A 19,041-nucleotide genomic window follows, 5' to 3' on the forward strand; every position below is an offset into this window, starting at 1 on the left:
CCTGTTAACACTAAATTCTGAGCCACACACTCCAGGTAACTGAAAGACCTCAGGGAAAGTGCTGGGGTCTGGCAAGAAAGTGACTCTGCACAAACAGCCCCTCCTCATTTCTCCTCCCAGTAGCAATTGCCAGGAGAAAATCCAGCCATGGGAGAGCAAAGCCCCCAGGAATGGGACTTTCCCAGCCAGAGGGGCTGGGAGAGAGGACAGGGGAAGGAGAGACTGAAAGGGGCAGTGGGAGAAATGAGTGGGGGGAGAGATTTCCAGCTCTCTAATCCACCCAGACACATGTATTGCTGCATCCCTGGGCAGAACCACCTTCCAGCGAACAAAACAAGGATCAGACAGAGGAAAAGCCAGTTCCAGACTCCATATTTCCTCTGCTGGGGTGTGGCTGCCGTGGGGTCAGTGTCCAAGGGAATCCTCCACAGTGACTCCTTTGGTTCTGCTTTTTTTCTAGCCTTGTGTTCAGAGACTTTGTTATGGGGTGAGGGGAGGGAGAAGGGAGGTTAAAAATGTCTCTGTGGGCTTAGCCTGGCAGGAGGGACCAGGTCTACACTGTAGTAAACAGATTGAGCATTTCTCAGCATGGCAGAATCTAGGATGTCTGTCTGCAGGGAAAGGGCCTGGGGGAATTGTGATGTGAAATTAAGTAAAACCGGTTCTGAAATGCCCACAACTGCCCTTGTCCCCCAGACAGGCTGCAGAATGATGTCCCTGTTTGGCTCCAGCTCATCCCAGCCTGGCGTGGGACAGGGAAGAGAAATGGCTGCAGTGGAGCCAGCTCAGGTAGAGATTATCAGGGGATTGCTGGTGGGTTCCTGCAGGAGGGAGAGGGACAGCAAATACACGGGAGATGGGAAGGTTTGGACAGTCTAGTTTGGAGGTTGGAGCAGGGCAGAAAATTCACAGGGTGGAGAAAAGGAGGAGGCCAGGGTGTGGCAAATCTGCTGGGAGTTATTTAATAAGTGGCCTAGATTCTAGGAACAGACCCAGGAGGTTTGGAGGTGGAAATTCCCTAATTTGTGAAGAAGGAAAATAGCCCACCTACATGGAGCTAGTCAAACTGACCAGACTCCTAGTGCTGGAGCCTGACCTCACTAACCAGCGGCTGCTGTGAGATATGAAGGGGGCATCCATGAGTCAGGCTTATTGGAGCTGCCTCTCCCTTCATATCCCGCTCCTCGCAATGAGGAACTTATTGGGCTTCCTACCAGGGAGCTCTTCCTGGACTCTGCCAGAGGCTCCATCTCCTGTATTGGTCAATGGCTAATAGGTGTGTGATGGATCTGCTGGGAGAGACAAGGGGCTCTCTCTTTGTCCCCTCACCCTGGTATTTACTGGATACTCTGAGCAGGGTGGGGGTGGGACTCTCTTGAGTGGGATCCACCCAGAGCTTCCATTTGATTTGTTCCTTTCTGCCACAAATAGTGGGGCTGTGAGTGGGGAAAGAGGTCCTGAGTGTTGGACTATCGCTCTTTCAGAGGCCGGTGATCTTTGAGGAGGTGGCTGTGAAGTTGACCAGGAAAGAGTGGACTCTGCTAGACCCCACTCAGAGAGCCCTCTACTGGGATGTCATGCAGGAAAACTATAAGGATGTGACGTCTCTGGGTAAGGGTTCCTGTCCCTCGGTTCTTGGAAGGGGAAATGAAGAGTTAAGGCTCACGCCAGCCCCACGATGCCCCCTCTGCTCTGTCCTGTTTCAGCATCACCCCAACATGCCAGTGACACACACACACGCTACCAGAGATCCTTCCTTGCTGCAGAACACTTTGAGAACAGAGCACAGGAGCCATATTGCACAGTATCAAATAGCTCCAGTTTGCTCAAGTGAAACTGGGGGTTAGGTCTGGCATAACTGTTCCATCCCCCTAATCATTTTTGTTGCCCTTTTCTGAATCTTTTCCAATTCCAATATATGTTTTTTTGAGATGGGATGACAACATCTGCATGCAGTATTCAAGATGTGGGTGTATCATGGATTTATTTGCTGTTTTTACACATACGATATATTCTGTCATATCTATCCCTTTCTTAATTATTTCCAACATTGTTTGCCTTTTTTCACTGCTGCTGCACATTGAATGGATGTTTTCAGAGAGCTATCCACAGTGACTCCAAGATCCATCTCTTGAGTGGAAACAGCTAATTTAGACCGCATCATTTTATATGTATAGTCAGGATTATGTTTTCCAGTGGGCTGCACTATGTGCTATCCTGTCATCTAGCACTGCTGAGATCCTGCATTCAGTAATATCCCTGCCCTTCCTGTTCCCTTTCTCCACTGAACTCCACCAGCCCATGCTTCCTGTTCCCAGCTTCCCCAGGACTCTCTCACTGTCTCTGAACCTCTCTGTCAGCAAGAAGCAGAACCAGAGAGACTTGATACCCTGCCCTGGCGTTGGTTACTTTCCTTGCTGTTGCCTCTGGGAAGCTAAGATCTGGCTGATTCCCTCAAATTACAGCATGTTTTAGTGACCATCATACAACACAATTCTCAGTGACTTCATTCATGATACATATATATGGATAGAGAAATGATTTTCAGCAGATCATAACCTTTCTTCTGATACCTTACAAGGCATGCTTTCTATGTAAGATCACGATGATATAAAAATGAGGAATATGGGGGTAAGAGTACACTTGCCCAAGGTATAGAATGTCACAGACACCCTGTCATAGTATTCTTCCCCAATCTGAACTTTAGGGTCCAAAGATGGGGTACTAGCATGAATTCCTCTAAACTTAATTGCTAGCTTAGCTCTGATTTGCTGCCACCAATCAGGACTTTGAGTGCCTGATAAACTCTGGATTCCCCAAACCTTCCCTGGGGACCCCCAAGATCCAGACTCCCTGGATCTTAACACAAGGAAAGTAAACTCTTTCCCTCACAGTGCCTCTCCTAGGCTTTCCCTCCGTGGGTTACCCTGGAAGATACTGTGATTCAAACTTCTTGAATCATAAAACAGAGGCTTTCCACCTCTACCCCTTCCCTCTTCCCCTCAGCCAGAGGCAATACAGATTCAAGCTCCATGAATCTAAAACAAAGGAAATTTACCTTTCCCTTCTTCCCACCAATTCCCTGGTGAGTACACACTCAATTCCCTTGAGCCTCAACCAGGGAAAAAAATCGAACAGGTCTTAAAAAGAAAGAAAAAAAGTAAAAGTTGTCTCTGTAATCTAGGTGGTAAATATTACAGTGTCTTTCAGCTTATAGACACCAGAGAGAAAAGCCTCCCCTCAGCAAAAATACAATTTAAAATACTTCCAGCAAACTACACATTTGCAAATACAGAAAAGGATTAAAAGACTATAACCGCCTTTCTACTTAATACTCACAATTCTGAATATATAAGAGACTAGCAGGGAGATTGGCAGGAAACCTGGTTGCACATCTGGTCTCTTTCAGGACTCAGAGAACAAAGCAAAACCCAAAAAACACAAACAAAGGCTTCCCTCCACTGAGATTTGAATGTATCTTGTTTCCTGATTGGTCCTCTGGTCAAGTGTTTGGTTCCCTGTTTGTTAACCCTTTACAGGTAAAAGAGACATTGACCCTTAACTATCTGTTTATGACACATGCACACACATTTTAGTGGTGAGCGGCTCTGGAGAGAGAGGAGACCCCAGTGAGTGGGCAGCTGGGTAAAAAGATTAAAGTTGAGAGGAGAAACATTGATGTGTCCAAGGTCACCCAGGCTGTCCATGATGGAGCTAGAAATATATCCCAGTTCTGGTGCCACCGTACTGCTGTTTTGGGTACTAAAGCCCTGGTGGAGTGGGAGCGGAGAGGAAAGCCTGTGATCGCAGCTGCAATTTATGTGAGGCAGCCCTGGGATTTCTGCTATTAAAAAAAAGGGGCAGGGAGGGATAGCTCAGTGGTTTGAGCATTGGCCTGTTAAACCCAGGGTTATGAGTTCAATCTTTAAAGGGGACATTTGGGGATTGGTCCTTCTTTGAGCAGGGGGTTGGACTAGATGGTTGTGGGCAACTATCATGTATTTTAGGCCGCAATTTGTCAAGTCAGTCTGGAAAAATACTGGGACCCTTGCTATAATCATGTGACTGTCTGAGTTTTATCTGACCTTGCATAGTACAGTAAACAGGGCCTTTTATGGTGCCTACAAGATTGTTGCTTTGTGCATGCTGCGCGCGTGATAGTATGCTTTTGTCCAATTATATGATTAGTATGTATAACATCAGTATGCATGGCTAGCCCTTATGTAACTGAATTTAACTATATAAGGAGGTAGAAGTAAAAATAAAGAAGGAGATTTTTTACTTGCTTACAGCTGTGTTGAGTGAGAATTTTCTGTGCTCCGCATTGAGACACCACAGATGATCTCCTGAGGTCTATTCCATCCCTAATAATCTATGACTCTATAAAGGTCTCTGCCACACTTGTGTTTTAGGCACTGTTGCAAATCCTTAGTATAGATAGAATTTACGTTAGTGCACTCTGATTGGCACTGGTGCACCATGTCCCAGTTTGAAGGTTTGAGGTGGAGTGGGAGGGGCAGTGACCTCTCTGGGGCCTGAGGCTGGCTGAACAGTGCAGCTGGTAAGGGAGGGGCAGCAGTGAGTGCTGGAGATATGAGCCAGGAGCACAGCCCCACAGGACTGGACACTCACTTCTTCTGACTCATGACACATACCCCCAGCTATGTGCAGGGACTGCAGCTGAGCTTACCTGCCAACACAGCCTGTGCATCCATGGATAAACCACCTCTTCATGTAGCCTAACACAATGGGGTCTGGGAACCTTTTCAAGTTGTGTGTGACGGGGCTCTGGAGTTACTGGGTCTGTTCGTGGCTCTGTCACTGACCTGCTTGGTGACCTTGGGGAAGGCACAGCCCTTCTCTGTTTTCCTCCTACCCATTGTGTACTTGGATTGTGATCTTTTGGGGGCAAGGACTGTCCCTCTCTGTCTGTGCAGTGCCCAGCACGATGGGGGGTGCTGATCTCAGTCATGTTCTCTGCCGTGCGCAGCATGGTGGGGCCCTGATCTCCGTCAGTGTCAGTGCAACGCATAGCACAGTTTATAGACTCTCAGACTTTAAGGCCAGAAGGGACCATCATGATCATCTGGTCTGACCTCTGGCACATCGCAGGCCACAGAACCTCACTCACCCATTCCTGTAATAGACCCCTTAGCTCTGGCTGAGTTAATGAAGTTGATCATTATCTGAAGAGTTCAAGTTACCAAAAAATCCACCATTTACACTAGTTTAAACCTGCAAATGACCCAGGCCATGCCCCATGCTGCAGAGGAAGGCAAAAAACCCTCCAAGGTCTCTGCCAATCTGGGTTGGGGCAAAATGGCAATCAATTAGACCCTGAGCGTGTGGGCAAGACCCAGCAGCCAGACACCTGGGAAAGAATTCTCTGTAGTAACTCGGAGCCCGCCTCATCCAGTGTCCCATCACTGGCCTTTGGAGATATTTGCTGGCAGCAGATGCAGATCATCTGCATGCCATTGTAGGCGGCCCCATCATACCAATCCCTCCAGAAAGGTGTCGAGCTCAGTCCTGAAGCCAGTTTGTTTTTTTGCCCCCACTGCTTCCCTGGAAACCTTCACCTAATTTCAAGCCAAAACTTATTGATGGCCAATAGCCATTTGTTCTAGGGCCAAAATTGGAGCTTAACCTAAATAACTCCTCTCCTTGCCTGGTATTTAGCCTTTTGCTGTTGGTATGGAGAGCAATCATATCTCCCCACAGCCTTCTTTTGGTTAGGCTATACAAGCCAAGCTCTTTGAGTCTCCTCTCCTAAGGCAGATTTTCCATTCCTCGGACCATCCTAATAGCCCTTCTCTGCACCTGTTCCAGTTTGAATTCATTCTTCCTAAACATGGGAGACCGGAATGGCCCACAGTATTTCAGATGAGGTCCCATCGATGCTTTGTATTACAGTACTAATCTTTCCCTGTGTCTACTGGAAATACCTTGCCTGATGCATCCTAAGATTGCATTAACCTATTTCACAGCTGCAGCTTTTTGGCAGCTCATAATTATCCTGTGATTAATCAATACACCTAGGTCTTTCTCCTTCTCTGTCACTTCGAACTGATACGTCCCCAGCTAAGTGCATAATTTTGGAGTATTAATTTTCATCTCATTTCTATAACTCCAGCTTTCAAGGTCGTGCAGATCTTCTTGTATGATATTCCTGTCCTCCTCCATACTGGCAATACCTCCCAGCTTTGAGTCACACTCCCACTCTTTGTGCCAAAGTCACTAAACAAAAGGTTGAATAAGATTGGTCCCAAGAGTGACCTGTAAGGAACTCCATTAGTAACCTCCCTCCAGCCTGACAACTCACCATTCAGTACGACCCCTTGTTGTCTCCCCGTAAGGACTGAATGACCCATCCAAGCTGTGGATGCATTCCAGACAGACTTTCAAGCCAGCAACTCACCAATACTACTAAGAACCTGATATATGGAATGTATCTGACTCCTTTCCCATTTAACTTCTTTCTGTCTTTCTTTTGTTTAAACCTTTAGTTTAGATGCTAAAGGATTGTCTGGAAGGATGGAATTTTGGGTAATATCCAAACCTATAATGATATGGTACTGAGGCTGACCCTTTGGGGTCAGTAGAACACTTTGTTTATGAGAGCACAGTTTTTAAATAACCTCTCACTGTACTGGACCTAGTTGCTGATTAGTAGCCAGAGATCTGGGATGCAATAATGGGGACTGTGTGATTTCTTTTTTCAGCTCGATAGCCCGTGTCGGGGATCAGAAGCACAGTTTGTGACTGGTCGGTGAGTTTAACTTCAGTGTTCACTACGAGTTTTGGGAGATCTGCTCTCCCTTTTTCAGCCTGCCCTAACTTTGGCATTTTCAGTAAGAACTGCCCCTGGACCACCAGGTCACACTAAACACTGAAGTTAAATTAATAGAATGTTTTTTTATGACCAAGTCTTATGAAATCCACTGAACTCCTTTGTTTTCTTTCATCTGAACAGAGTTTTTTGTTTTCCAACGTGATGCGATCTCCCACCTGGAACAAGGAGAAGAGCCATTGGTCCCAGACCTCCAGGGTTCAGAGGAAAGAGAGATCCTGAGCGCTCCCCGCACAGGTGAGGAAATATTAAACCACCTCAGAATCTATAAGTGCCTGAAGGAAACATCTGGTATGCCCAACAAAGCCCTTGGAAAGTCTCTCAGTTCATTATTGTCCATAAGAACATAAGAACGGCCATACCCGGTCAGACCAAACGTCCATATAGCCCAGTATCTGTCTACTGACAGTGGCCAATGCCAGGTGCCCCAGAGGGAGTGAAGCTAACAGGCAATGATCAAATGATCTCTCTCCTGCCACCCATCTCCATCCTCTGATGAACAGAGGCTAGGGACACCATTCTTTCCCCTTCCTGGCTAAAAGCCATTTATGGACTTAGTCACCATGAATTTATCCAGTTCCCTTTTAAACATTGTTATAGTCCTAGCATTCACAACCTCCTCGGGTAAAGAGCTCCACAAGTTGACTGTGCGCTGCGTGAAGAAGAACTTCCTTTTATTTGTTTTAAACCTGCTGCCTATTAATTTCATTTGATGACCCTTGTATTATGGGAATAAGTAAATAACTTTTCCTTATCCACTTTCTCAACATCACTCATGATTTTATATACCACTATCACATCCCCCCTTAGTCTCCTCTTTTCCAAGCTGAAGAGGCCTAGCCTCTTTAATCTCTCCTCATATGGGACCCTCTCCAAACCCCTAATCTTTTTAGTTGCCCTTTTCTGAACCTTTTCTAGTGCCAGTATATCTTTTTTGAGGTGAGGAGGCCACATCTGTGCACATTATTTGAGATGTGGGCGTACCATGGATTTATATAAGGGCAATAATATATTCTCAGTCTTATTCTCTATCCCCTTTTAAATGATTCCTAACATCCTGTTTGCCTTTTTGATTGCCTCTGCACACTGTGTGGACATCTTCGGAGAAATGTCCACGATGATACCAAGATCTTTTTCCTGACTCATTGTAGCTAAATTAGCCCCCATCATATTGTGTGTATAGTTGGGGTTATTTTTTCCAATGTGCATTACTTTACATTTGTCCACATTAAATTTCATTTGCCATTTTGTTGCCCAATCGTTTAGTTTTGTGAGATAAGACGGTTACTCACCTTTGTAACTGTTGTTCTTCGAGATGTGTTGCTCATATCCATTCCAGTTAGGTGTACGCGCCGCGCGTGCACATTCGTCGGAAAACTTTTACCCTAGCAACTCAGTGGGCCGGCAGGTCGCCCCCTAGAGTGGCGCCACCATGGCGCTCCATATATACTCCTGCCGGCCCACCCGCTCCTCAGTTCCTTCTTGCCGGCTACTCCGACAGTGGGGAAGGAGGGCGGGTGCGGAATGGATATGAGCAACACATCTCGAAGAACAACAGTTACAAAGGTGAGTAACCGTCTTTTCTTCTTCGAGTGATTGCTCATATCCATTCCAGTTAGGTGAATCCCAAGCCTTACAAAGGCGGTGGGGTCGGAGTGAAATGTGGCAGAATAAAACTGCTGCGCCAGAGGCTACAGCCTCTCTTGACTGCTGAACCAGGGCATACTGCGAAGCAAAGGTAAGGACCGAGGACCAATGGAGCTTTGCGACAGATCTCGTGGGTAGAAACACGAGCCAGCAAGGCAGCAGATGAAGCCTGAGCCCTGGTAGAATGCACGGTGATGTGGCTTGGGGAAATATGAGCCAAATCATAACAAGTGGGGATGTCCGCCATCACCCAAGATGAGATCCTCTGAGAGGAAAACAAGCAAGCCCTCCCTTTGGCCCGCTACCGGGGCAGAGCTGGGGCACCTTAGGAAATACTCCACAGATGTCCAAGGAGTGCAACGGTTATGCCCATTGCGTTGAGCTGTGGGTAACATGAAAGGCCAAAACACCTTAGGGAGGAAAGCCGGGTGCGGTCATAACTGCACCTTGTCTTTGAGGAACCTTCGTAAGAGCTCTGATCTCAGAGACCCGTCTGGCCAAGACTAGGTTGAGGTCCCAGGGCGGGGCCGGGCGGCGCACCCGAGGGTGCAAGCGCTCCAAGCCCTTGAGGGACCTCGGACCCATAGAGCGTGGGACACTGAACGTCCATCTTAGCCTGCTGGAAGGTAGGGATGGCTGCTGAGAGTATCCTCAGCGATGATACCGCCAGATCCTGCCGCTGAAGGCCAGAGGCAGGCCAATAGAGGGGATCGAGACCTCAGCAGGAGCAAGATCGAGCGTACTGCAGCTGTAAAGGAAACGCTTCCACCTGGCCCGGTACGTTGACCAGGTGGAAGGCTGCCTGTCACCCCGACTCAGGTACGCAGTAGCCACCGTGAGGCGAAGAGGCTGCAGATCCGAGTGATGAAGCCTGTCATTGCCCTGAGTGATGAGGTCTGGGCTGCCAGGCCGAGCGACGTGGTATGTCAGTGCTGCCTGGACCACTCTGGGGTAATCATGATGATGCGCGCTCTGCCCCTGCGGAGTTTGAGCAGGACCAAACGAACCAGTGGGAACAGTGGGAAGGCATAATGCAGTTGGCCGTTCCACGGCATCAGGAATGCGTCCAAGATCGATTCCGAGGAGAGACCTTGGAAGAAGCAGAACACTGGCATTTCCTGCGCTCGCGGTGAGCGAACAGGTCTGTGTGAGGAACCATCTCCACGTCCGGAAAGCGGGACGCCTCACATGGGGCAGAGTGATCACTCGTAAGACAGGAAAGACCTGCTGAGTCAAAGAGTTAAGACGTTCCGAACGCCTGGGAGAAAGGACGTCGCCAGCTCCATCGAGTGGGTCATGCAAAAGACCCGGAAATGGATGGCCTCCGGACAAAAAAGGGGGGAGGACTATGTCCCCCCTGAATACTTATGAAGCACCTGGCCATTGTGTTGGCTGTAAACACCAAGATACAACGGCCTCGCAGCTGCCGCTGGAACCCCTGGCATGCCAGGCGGACTACTCTCATTTTTGGGGCATTAATGAGGAATGCCAGCTCCCTAGAAGACCGAAGGCCTTAAGCTCGGAGGTGACCATGAGCACTCGAGCAGAGAGATGATGCGTCCGCCGTCAGGGGCAGTGAGGGCTGGGGCGGATGAAACCGCATCCCTGTCCACACCAAGGAGGGAGTTAGCCACCACTCTAGGGAGCCTAAGGCGTTCGAGGGAACGGTGACTACCATGACCATTGGCTCCCTGTCCAAGCGGTACGCCGAGGTGGGCCGGACTTGGAGAGGACGGAGGCGGAGCTTGGCGTGTTTGGTTACAAACTTGCGGGCAACCATGGACCCAGGAGACTGAGACAAGAACGAGCTGAGGTCGTTGGGAAAGCCTTCAGACCTCAGATGATTGTTGCCATCGCCTAAAACCGCAGTTGTGATAAGCAGGCTCCGGCTAGGTAGGAGACCAGGATAGCCCCTAGGAAGTCCAACCTCTGCGTGGGAACCAGAGTGGATTGCTCTATATTAATCATATCGTGTCTCAGAGTCTCCTCGGATAAGCGAATCGTCCAGATACGGAAAAACGCATATCCGACATCAGCGACGGTAGGCGGCGACTATGGCCGTAAACCGGGAGTATTCACCGCTGGCTATAACGCGGAGGCATCTCCCGTGCGGAGGGAAGATGGCATTGCGAAAGTACGCGTCCTTCATATCCAGGGCGGCATAGTAGCCCCCAGGAGGCAAGGATGGAATAATGGTTCCCAGGGATACCATGCAGAACCTCAACCTTATCCCAAACCGGTTGAGTCCATGCAGGACCAGGGAGGTCTGAGACCTGTGTTCGAGTGGGGAACTAGGGCATAACGGGAGTAAAACCCCTTGCCCCTTTCGTCCGCTGAAGGGGGACAGGGCTGGAGCAATTTAAAGGTGGTACCTATGCTCCATCGTGCGCAGGACCCAGCGATCCAAAAGTAACTGGGGCCATGCCAGGAAAAAGCGGGATCGGGATCCCGTCCTGCGACTGGTACACCGCCCTCCGGCGAACCTTGGAAGGTCCGTCTTTGGTCCCAGTGGTAATTGCGAGGGACCTTGACTTTGGCTTTTTAGGGGGCCTGACGTTTGTCTGCGACCACCTTGGCCTTGCCGTTCGCCAGAGTTCTGCCTCTGGCTAGGCACAGAGTATGGCGGCTGGGGCCATAAAGGCCTGCGTTTGGTCGCTGGCGTATACATGCTGAGACGCATTAGGACCCTATTGTCCAGCAGGCTTCGCAGTCTGGGGCTGTCTCTGCCGCGAAGATGCCTTTACCAACAAAGGGTAAATTCTTTCCCCCGTCCTCCAAGACGGCAGCGAACTCCAGGTGGGAGTTTTGAGTGAGAAACTCCTTCACCCAGGTGCTATAATTATCGCAGCTAAGCAAGGCTTGTTGCTTTGCTACCCAGAGCTGCAGGGCCCCTGCAGCGTACACCTTGCATTCGCCAAGGCTCTTTCTGCTTCGGGGCTGGCGCCCGCTGGCCATCATATCAGGATCGTGGTCCTGAGCATAAAATCTGCGCATATGGGATGACACGGATGCGTGTCCGGACGGCCATGGAGGTACTAAAAGAAGGCCCGGGCCGAGTCTCTGACTCACTCGGACCTTGCCCACCTCGGCACCGGGGACCGGCATCGGGAGGCGTATCGGTACCTGGAACGAGATCCAGACCCGCAACCAGAACGGTGTCGGGAGGTCGACCGAGATCTCGAGGCTCGGGGAGAGGCTACAGGAGTCAAGGTACCTGCCCCGGTGCCAGGAGTCGGAACGGTGCCGATAGCGGGTCGGCGAACGGGATACCGACCGGTGCAGCGAGTGTGACCAGTACCGAGGAAAACAGCACCGGGACTGCCAGTGGTGTCCGGCGTGCCGACAGGACTTGGAGTGTCTGCGGGACCGTGATCATGAACGGTGCCGCTCTGCTGTACTGACAGGGGACAGTCCCCTGACGAGACTGTATTACCCGTACCGGCGGTGCCCGGGTCAGGCAGCACTGACTCTGTCATGGCACTGAGAGCCCTCGCCGTTGGTAACATCTCCGGCGTGAAGGGAACAGCAGGCTCAACCACAGTGCGTACTGGGGAGCTGTCCGGCACCGGATTCGACGGCCCTCGTGGGACCGGGATCCACGGTACCGAGGTCATTAGAACTTCGGTAGGTGCCGAGTTAGCTAAGCTGTCTGGCTGCGGTGCCGTCAGCACTGAAGCAGCGGGAGTAATACGCTCAACCACGGCGCGTGCCGGGGAGCCGTCGGGCACCGGATTCGATAGCCCTTGTGGGACTGGAATCGACGGTGCCGATGTTGTCGGTGCCTCAGAAGCTTCGGTGCCGGGCAATCCGACTTAGACTAGCCCTCTGGCTGCGGTGCCGTTGGCAGGGAAGCAGCCGGAGCAGGAGCTCAACCACGGCGCGTGCCGGGGAGCCGTCAGGCACCGGATTCTACGGCCCTTGCGGGACCGGGATCGACGGTGCCGACGTCATCGGTGCCGTAGCAGGTGTCGGTGCTGGGCGCTTCGACTTAGGCTAGCCCTCTGGCTGCGGTGCCGTTGGCACGGAAGCAGCCGGAGCCTTAGCTCGACCACGGCGCGTGCCGGGGAGCCGCCAGGCACCGGATCCTACGGCCCTTGCGGGACCGGGGCTCGACGGTGCCGACGCCATCGGTGCCGCAGCAGGTGTCGGTGCCGGGCGATCCGACGTAGACGAGCCCTCTGGCTGCGGTGCCGCTGGCACGGAAGTAGCAGGAGCAATACGCTCAACCACGGCGCGTGCCGGGGAGCCGTCGGGCACCGGATTCTACGGCCCTTGTGGGACCGGGATCGACGGTGACGACGTCATCGGTGCCGTAGCAGGTGTCGGCGCCGGGCGATCCGACTTAGACGAGCTCTCTGGCTGCGGTGCCGCTGGCACGGAAGCAGCAGGAGCAATACGCTCAACCACGGCGCGTGCCGGGGAGCCGTCAGGCACCGGATTCTACGGCCCTCGTGGGACCGGGATCGACGGTGCCGACGTCGTCGGTGCCGGGCGAGTCATCTTAGACGAGCTGTCTAGCTGTGGTGCAGTTGGCACAGAAGCAGCAGGAGCAGTAAGCTCTACCACGGCGCGAGCCGGGGAGCTGCCAGGCACCGGAATCCATGGTCCTGGGGGACTGGAATCGACGGAGCCGAAGTCATCGGTGCCTCTGCAGGTGACGGTGCCGGACAACGCAACTTAGGCGAACTCTCTGGCTGCGATGCAGGTGGCACGGAAGTAGCGGGAGCAGGGGGCTCAACCACGGCGCGTGCCGGGGAGCCGCCAGGCACCAGCAGGAATCGTAGACTCTCTCGACCTCGGAAGAAGGGAGCGGTGCCGAGTCGACATCGGTGCCGGCGACGGTCGGTGCCGAAAGGCCTTGGTGGTACCGGCGGGGTCCGGTGCCGAGGAGGCGCTTCTGCCCGCCGCTTGAACATCGCTCGGCGCCCAAGGTGGAGGGGTAAGTGAAAGTCCCGCACCTTTTTGTTCTCGGCTTAAAAGCCTTGCAAATGGGGCACTTATCTGTCAAGTGCGATTCCCTGAGGCACTTGAAACAGGAGTCATGTAGATCTCTCTTCGGCCGCGGCTTCTGGCAAGCCGGGCCCCTTTGAAAACCCGGTGAGCCATGCATGGCTCCGGCACTGGGCTCATGGAAGGGGCTACTTCCTGAACCCTGCTAACTAAACTAACCATGTTAGCAAAGAAAACATGTATAACCATACAAATATATATATAAAAGTGTTATAACTACATAATTATATACGAGAAAACGAGTAGCTAGGGAAGTGGAGGTCAGCTAAGCCGCGCTCCACTGTTCCAACGACCGACACGGGCGGTAAGAAGGAACTGAGGAGCGGGTGGGCCGGCAGGAGTATATATGGAGCGCCATGGTGGCGCCACTCTAGGGGGCGACCTGCCGGCCCACTGAGTTGCTAGGGTAAAAGTTTTCCGACGAATGTGCACGCGCGGCGCGTACACCTAACTGGAATGGATATGAGCAATCACTCGAAGAAGAACTTTTTGAAGTTCTTCACAATCTGCTTTGGTCTTAACTATCTTGAGTTGTTTAGTATCATCTGCAAACTTTGCCACCTCACTGTTTATCCCTTTCTCCAGATCATTTATGAATAAATTGAATAGGATTGGTCCTAGGACTGACCCTTGGGGAACACCACTAGTTACCCACTAGTTACCATTCATTCCGACCCTTTGTTTCCTGTCTTTTAACCAGTTCTCAATCCATGAAAGGACCTTCCCTTTTATCCCATGACAGCTTAATTTATTTAAGAGCCTTTAGTGAGAGACCTTGTCAAAGGCTTTCTGGAAATCTAAGTACACTATGTCCACTCGATCCCCCTTGTCCACATGTTTGTTGACCACTTTAAAGAACTCTAATAGATTAGTAAGACACGATTTCCCTTTACAGAAACCATGTTTACTATTGCTCAACAGTCAATGTTTTTCTATGTATCTGACAATTTTATTCTTAATTATTATTTTGACTAATTTGCTCTGTACCGACATTAGACTTACCGGTCTGTAATTTTCAGTATCACCTCTAGAGCCCTTTTTAAATATTGGCATTACATTAGCTAAGTTCCAGTCATTGGGTACCGAAACCGATTTAAAGGACAGCTTACAAACCTTAGTTAATAGTTGCACGACTTCACATTTGAGTTCTTTCAGAACTCTTGGGTGAATGCCATCTGGTCCTGGTGACTTGTTAATGTTGAGTTTATCAATTAATTCCAAAACCTCCTCTAGTGACACTTCCATCTATGACAGTTCCTCAGATTTGTCACCTACAAAAGCCAGCTCAGGTTGGGAATCTCCCTATCATCCTCAGCCGTGAAGACTGAAGCAAAGAATCCATTTAGTTTCTCCGCAATGACTTTATCATCTTTAAGCGCTCCTTTTGTATTTCAATCGTCAAGGGGCCCCACCGGTTGATTAGCAGGCTTCCTGCTTCTGATGTACTCAAAAAACATTTTGTTATTTCCTTTGGAGGTTTTGGCTATCCATTCTTCAAACTCCTCTTTGGCTTTTCTTATTACACTCTTGCACTTAAGCTGGCAGTGTTTGTGCTCCTTTCTACTTGCCTCACTAGGATTTGACTTCCCCTTTTTAAAGGAAGTCTTTTTATCTCTCACTGCTTCTTTTACATGGTTTTTAAGCCACGATGGCTCTTTTTTAGTTCTTTTACTGTGATTCTTAATTTGCGGTATACATTGAAATTGGGCCTCTATTATGGTGTCTTTAAAAAGGGCCCATGCAACTTGCAGGGATTTCACTTTAGTCACTGTACCTTTTAACTTTTGTTTAACTAACCCCCTCATTTTTGTATAGTTCCTCCTTTTGAAATTAAATGCCACAGTGTTGGGCTGTTGAGGTATTCTTCCCACCACAGGGATGTTGAATGCTATTGTATTATGGTCACTATTTCCAAGCGGTCCTGCTAGTTACCTATTGGACCAGCTCCTGCACTCCACTCAGGATTAAATCTAGAGTTGCCTCTCCCCTTGTGAGTTCCTCTACCAGCTGCTCCATGAAGCAGTCATTTAAAGTATCAAGAAATTTTATCTCTGCATTTCGTCCTGAAGTGAAATGTTCCCTGTCAATATGGGGATAATTGAAATCCCCCACTATTAATGGGTTCTTAATTTTGATAGCCTCTCTAATTTCCCTTAGCATTTCATCATCACTATTACTGTCCTGGTCAGGTGGTCAATATTAGATCCCTAATGCTATATTTTTATTAGAGCATGAAATTTCTATCCATAGCGATTCTATGGAACATGTGGATTCGCTTAAGATTTTTACTTCATTTGAATCTACATTTTCTTTCACATATAGTGCCACTCCTCCCTGTCATAAACAAATAGCTAAGGGTTAATGTCTCTTTCACCTGAAGCACCTGACCAGAGGACCAATCAGGAAACCGGATTTTTTCAACTCTGGGTGGAGGGAAGGTTGTGTCTGAGTTCTTTGTTTTCTGTCTGCCTGCTTTTCTCTGAGCTTTGAGAAGTGATTTCTGCTTTCTAATCTTCTGTTTCCAAGTTGTAAAGACAAAGAGATCAAATAGTAAGTTATATGGTTTCTTTTCTTTGGTATTTACATGAATATAGTTGCTGGAGTGCTTTGAATTGTATTCTTTTTGAATAAGGCTGTTTATTCAAAATTCTTTTAAGCAATTGACCCTGTAATTGTCACCTTAATACAGAGAGACCATTTTTATGTATTTTTCTTTCTTTTTATATAAAGCTTTCTTTTTAAGATCTGTTGGAGTTTTTCTTTACTGGGAAACTTCAGGGAAATTGAGTCTGTACTCACCAGGGAATTGGTGGGAGGAAAAAGTCAGAGGGAGATCTGTGTGTGTTGGATTTGTTCGCCTGACTTTGCATACCCTCTGGGTGAGGGGGGGAAAGAGAGATTAACTCGGTAATTCTGTTCTCCAGGACTGGGAATGGAGAGGGGGGAGTCACTCTGTTTAGATTCACAGAGCTTGTGTCTGTGTATCTCTCCAGGAGCACCTGGAGGAGAGAAGGGAAAAAGGATTATTTCCCTTTGTTGTGAAACTCAAGGGATTTGGGTCTTGGGGTCCCCAGGTAAGGTTTTTCAGGGGGACCAGAGTGCCCCAAAACACTCTAATTTTTTGGGTGGTGGCAGCAGTACCCACTCCAAGCTGGTAACTAAGCTTGGAGGTTTTCATGTCAAACCTTAGTCCCAGATTTGGACCTTAGCATCCAAAATATAGGGGTTAGCATGAAAACCTCCAAGCTATTTGGATGGGATATGAAGGCTGAATTCATCCCCCTCTTCTTTCTAATTGGGGGAAGAGTTTGGGGGAGTTGAGTGCCTGATTTTTATTTGATCTCTCTCCAGCTCTTGTTTTGGCTTGGCCTCCCCCTTTCCATCCCTGTCTGAGATTTCTGTCTCTATCACAGCAGGTGATGCAATGGCATGTGAGAGAGAGGAGCCGAATTCTCTGCAGAAAAATGTTGGGCAACTGGATAAACACGGAGGATTATCACAAAGATCGAAAAAGAATGTGTCCAGGAGTCATGAGGAGGAAAAGTCCTGTGAGATTCAACACAGACTAGAAAGAGAGCAGGGAAACCGTCCAGGGGAGAAAGTGGGGCTCTGTGAATGCTGTGAGTGCGGGAAAACCTTCAATCACAGCTCAAACCTTACTGCCCATAAGAGAATCCACACACGGGAGAGACCCTATGTTTGCAGCGAGTGTGGGAGATGCTTCGCTAGGAGCTCAAACCTTTGTAGACATCGGAGAATCCACACAAGAGAAAAGCCCTATGAATGCAGTGAGTGTGGGAGATGCTTCGCTGACAGCTCAAACCTTTGTAGACATCAGAGAATCCACAGCAGAGAAAAGCCCTATGAATGCAGTGAGTGTGGGAAATGCTTCACTAACAGCTCAAATCTCATTTGCCATACGAGAATCCACACAGGGGAGAGGCCCTACAAATGCAGTGAGTGTGGGAAATGCTTCGCTGACAGCTCAAACCTTTGTAGACATCAGAGAATCCACAGCAGAGAAAAGCCCTACAAATGCAGTGAGTGTGGGAAATGCTTCGCTGACAGCTCAAATCTCATTTGCCATACGAGAATCCACACAGGGGAGAGGCCCTACAAATGCAGTGAGTGTGGGAAATGCTTCGCTGACAGCTCAAACCTTTGTAGACATCAGAGAATCCACAGCAGAGAAAAGCCCTACAAATGCAGTGAGTGTGGGAAATGCTTCGCTGACAGCTCAAACCTTTGTAGACATCAGAGAATCCACACAAGAGAAAAGCCCTATGAATGCAGTGTGTGGGAAATGCTTCGCTAGGAGCTCAAACCTTTGTAGACATCAGAGAATCCACAGAAGAGAAAAGCCCTATGAATGCAGTGGGTGTGGGAAATGCTTCACTCACAGCTCAAATCTCATTTGCCATACGAGAATCCACACAGGGGAGAGGCCCTACAAATGCAGTGAGTGTGGGAAATGCTTCACTAGCTGCTCAAATCTCATTTCCCATAGGAGAATCCACACAGGGAAGAGGCCCTAAAAATGCAGTGTTTGTGGGAAAACTTTCTCTAGGCACTCAGTCCATGTTAAACACCAGAGAATCTGCAAGGGAGGTCAACACCATCAAAACCTCTAGGGCTATCGATACTTTAATACTTTTCCTGATTCCCACATAGTAACTTATTTAACCTGTTTGAACTGTTTGCAGCACTGTTATCCCTCAGGTTGTCCAGATGACTGGCCCATTTATGCCTTTTGTAGTGTTGTGGAAAATAAACCACATGATGGATTTTAGATCAGACAGCCTGAGGCTCCTTTATTTTATACAAGCATATATGCAGGGAGAGAGAGCATGACCCCCTGCTTTTTACAAATGTTACCATGCTTATAAAGGTTAAAACAGCAAAACATAGCATGCTGGTTACACATGTTGTTTGCCTTATTTAGAATATAATGTTGATAACAAGCAAGCTGACCAATTAATTCTCCATTTATGGCAGAGCCCCAATTTTCCATCTATGGCTTTTCCTGTTATTGTCTTTGCCAGTCAAGTCTGCGGTTTGATCGTTCTAGCACCTTTTCTGTAGTCCCGACTGCAGACTCAGCTGTTGTAATTTAACAGATCTTCTGGTTCCCCTTTATCCAATTCCAGTTCTCTTTTTGGGTGCCCTGACCACATTTTTCTGCCTCAGCATGCTCTTTGTACAGAAAAACAAGCTAAGCTAAGGCTCTAAATTATTTTTGCTCAAAGGCCTAGGGCCTAAGACCAAGGGCGGGGGGGGGTTGCTTTTCCCTGACATTCCCCTCTTTTGATGCCCTCCTGGCGTCATTTCAACTTAAACTTCGATGTTCATTAAATCATTAATTTCCTTACTGGTTGTTTGCTCTCCACCTGTTGTGGTCATTTCCTCATAAGTGGGTGTTTCCTGTGTTTTGCAGGCCAATTCCCTAAGAGGGATTAGGGCTACTTCGTCAGAGGTTACCTTTGGAGTAAGTGACTGGTGAGGGGAACAACAATGGGGGAAACATCGTCTGCAGC

General features: G+C 49.1%; 1 pseudogene; it reads left to right on the forward strand.

Annotated features, from left to right (window-relative positions):
* The first annotated feature begins 755 nt into the window (after window positions 1-755).
* On the forward strand, window positions 756-18,138 carry LOC115639736 (annotated as a pseudogene).
* Window positions 18,139-19,041: the final 903 nt, after the last annotated feature.

This window comes from Gopherus evgoodei, unplaced genomic scaffold, assembly GCF_007399415.2.
Source record: "Gopherus evgoodei ecotype Sinaloan lineage unplaced genomic scaffold, rGopEvg1_v1.p scaffold_112_arrow_ctg1, whole genome shotgun sequence".
Lineage (NCBI taxonomy): Eukaryota > Metazoa > Chordata > Testudines > Testudinidae > Gopherus > Gopherus evgoodei.